The 3,673-nt window shown below is 37.5% G+C and overlaps 1 pseudogene; it reads left to right on the top strand.

Moving 5' to 3' along the window:
- The first annotated feature begins 2,376 nt into the window (after positions 1-2,376).
- On the top strand, positions 2,377-3,398 carry LOC110201707 (L-lactate dehydrogenase A chain pseudogene; annotated as a pseudogene).
- The last annotated feature ends 275 nt before the right edge of the window (positions 3,399-3,673 follow it).

A 3,673-nucleotide genomic window follows, 5' to 3' on the forward strand; every position in this document is an offset into this window, starting at 1 on the left:
AAATGCAACTGAAAACAAACAATTCCAACAATGAGCAAGTTGTTGCTTTGAAATAGCTTAAATTAATCCAAGAAAACAAGCAAAGATCTTCAGAGAGATCATGAAGCTGGAGGGATTGCTACCATTTCCTAGTATAGTATGGTATAGGCTCCTTGAAATTTGAAAAATGAAAGTTTTTTAAAAGTTGCTAACAATGACTATAAAGAAAAACATACTGATCATGAACAGGACAATTAAAAGCCTGGAAAACTGAGGACTAGGAAAAAGTAATTTTTGTCTGAGATAAACATGCTCAGTGGCCTGGGAACTTGTCTGATTGAAATTCCAACAAGACTGTGTAGGCTATAATCAAAGCTAGTCTTTCACATATGAACTGTTCACCAAAGATACACTTCATATCCAGTATAATAAAAATGTGACTTCATGAGAAAGAATTAAAGAATATGGGTCAAAACATTTTCAATCAATGTCAAATTGTGTAAAACATGTGAAAGCACAAAATGATTTACTACATATTAAATTTTTTAAAGAAGTAAAAAGTTGTAAGTTTTGTGCATATATATTATATGGGTAACTTTAAAAATTAGGCTGTTTTCCACTCAGCTGTCAAATTGACTCTCCTAAAGCTCAGGTCTGATCATGTCACCAACCATGGATCATGAATTCTCAAATCATCATCATCACTGTGGCATTTACTAGGCAAAGAGTACCCAGCACAAAGTAAAGCTCAAGGAGATTTTATTAATACCACTATCCTGACTTCATCAATGGAAGGACTGAAGGAATTTATGTCTTGCCAAAGAATAAAATTTGTCTTTGTTGTTGTTGTTCAGTTATGTCTGACTCTGACCCCATGGACTATAGCATGCCAGGTCCTTCTATCCTCTATTATCTCTTGAAGTCTGTCCAAGTTCATGTTCATTATTTCCATAATGATAACTGTCCATTTCATCTTCTACTGTCTGCTTTTGCCTTCAATCTTTCCCTGCATTAAATTTTTCTAGTGAATTTCAAAGCTGAATCAGGAGACAGTAGAAGGAAGACAGATGTACCTAGCCTCTATTCTTATGTGTTCATTTTGTACAACTATTTTTATAAAACTATAATAATAATGGTGATTACATAATATTTAACAATAATAAAAATGGTAATTATACCTCATTTCTTTATAGCAGTTGTCCTGAAGCCCTTGCCATTATTTTGCTGCTACAATAAATTTGATGAATATGGAGTCACAGAATTGTAAAGCTATATGAGACTTCAGAAGATAGCTTACATTTTTAGTAAAATTTTCTTTACATTAATGTAGCAAAATTTGTGAATATCTATAAATATTTGCCTTGTGGATGTTATCTCATTTTATCCTCACAACAATTCTGGGAGGTAAGTGCCATTTTTAATCTCAATTTTTACAGACGAAGAAACTGAGGTACAAAGCAGTTATGACTTACTCAGGGTCACACAGCTAGAAAGTGTCTGAGGTTGGATTTGAATTGAGGTATTCCTGACTCCAGGAATGTTTATCCTCCAGGTTACCTAGGGTCCATGGAACTTTCATATGGTGATTCTTTGGGGTTAAGAACAAGCATAATCCTTTGTTCACATGACAATACTTTAAATATTGAAAGCTTTCATATCTCCCTTAATATTTTCTCTTATCCAAGTTATCAATCCGTAGTCCCTTCAATCCTCACACGAAATTGTTTCAAGGAACCTTACCAATCTGGTTACCCTCCTTTGTACCCGCTTCATATTGTCAATGTCAATCAATCACTCAACAAGTATTCGTTAAGCACCTACTATGTATGAGACATTGTGCTATGTGCTGTGGATACAAATAAAAAGAATGAAACAACCTCTACTCTCAAGGAACTTATAACTTGCAATAATATACTCAAGAGGTGATGCTGGACTGCACAAAGGTAGTGTTAGCTATGTGAGTGGGCAGAAAAGTTCTGATGCGGGAAAAGATGGAAATAGGATGATTTGACAACTTATTGGATGTGTGGAGGATAAGGAGTAGAGAATAATATTGAGGTTATATTGGCAATGTTGAGGTGTCATAGGGCATCACAAAGGAATGAATGAATAAAAAGGTCCAGCTGAAGTTGGGAAACATGAATCAATAGTATGTCTAGTCAGCATAAGTGTGTCTTTCAGGGCAGCTAGGTGGTACAATGGATAGAGCAGTGGCTCTGGAGTCAGGAAGACCTGAATTCAAATCTGCCTTCAGACACTTGACACTTACTAGCTGTGTGACCCTGGGCAAGGCACTTAACCCTAATTGCCTCACTGAAAAGCCAAAAAAAAAATTAGTCTGGGAGCAGCAGTCTCACATCTAAATTACAATTTCTGCGTCTGACCAGCAACTTGGTTCGAGCTTGGATCTCCCCCAAAATGGCAACTACTCTCAAGGATCAGCTGATTGTGAATGTCGGAAAGGAAGACCAGGTTCCCTGTAAGAAGATCACTCTTGTTGGGTTGGTGCAGTTGGCATGGCATGTGCTATCAGTATCTTAAAGAAAGATTTGGCAGATGAACTTGCCCTAGTTAATGTAATAGAAGACAAACTAAAGGGAGAGATAATGGATCTCCAACATGGCAGCCTTTTCCTCAAAACACCAAAGATTGTTTCTGGCAAAGACTACAGTGTGACTGCAAATTCAAGGTTGGTTGTTGTTACAGCTGGGGCACATTGACAGGAGGGAGAAAGTTATATTAATTTGGTCCAGCACAATGTGAATATCTTTAAATTCATAATTCCCAATATTGTTAAATGTAGCCCTAATTGCAAGCTGATTATTGTTTCCAATCCATTGGATGTTTTCACATACGTGGCCTGGAAGCTAAGTGACTTCCTCGAGAAGCCTGTTACTGGAAGTGGCTGCAATCTGGATTCTGCCTGTTTCTGCTACCTAATGGGAGAGAGATTTGGTGTCTATTCTTCAAGTTGTCATGGATGGGTCCTTGGGGAACATGGAGACTCCAGTGTTATTGTGTGGAGTGGTGTGAATGTTGTTCGTGTCTCCCTGAAGAATCTTTATCCTGCTTTGACAAACGATATTGATTCAGAGAATTGGAAAGAAGTTCACATACAGGTGGTTGACAGTGCTTATGAGGTGATCAAGCTGAAGGGCTATACTTCCTAGGCCATTGGCTTCTCTGTGACATATCTTGCAGAAAGCATCATGAGGAATCTTAGGAGAGTGCATCCAGTTTCCATCATGATTAAGGGCCTATGTGGCATGAATGAGGATATCTTCCTTAGTGTCCCAAGTATCTTGGGGCAGAATGGCATTTCAGATGTGGTGAAAGTAAACATAAATCTGGAGGAAGAGGGCTGTTTAAAGAAGAGCATAGATACTCTTTGGGGAATCCAGAAGGAGCTGCAATTTTAAAGCCTTTTAATGTGCTGCCATTTTACTATCAAGAACATGACAGTTGTTAAGAGGTTATGTATCATACGCTTTTCAAATAGGTCAAATCCTTCCTCTGATTAGTGATTGAACATCAGTAATGTAAAACTTGTGAGCATGTTGTAGTTTCTTCCTAAAGTTAGAAATGGGGAATAGTGCAATGTGACTACTATTTGTTACATCCTGTTGTTGTTTGTGTATGATTCTGGATATGACTTGTACAGTCTTGGTAGCTGTTGTCAAGCAGATCCAGCACC

This window comes from Phascolarctos cinereus, unplaced genomic scaffold (genome assembly GCF_003287225.1).
Source record: "Phascolarctos cinereus isolate Bilbo 61053 unplaced genomic scaffold, phaCin_HiC Scaffold_726;HRSCAF=1367, whole genome shotgun sequence".
NCBI classification, from domain to species: Eukaryota; Metazoa; Chordata; class Mammalia; order Diprotodontia; family Phascolarctidae; genus Phascolarctos; species Phascolarctos cinereus.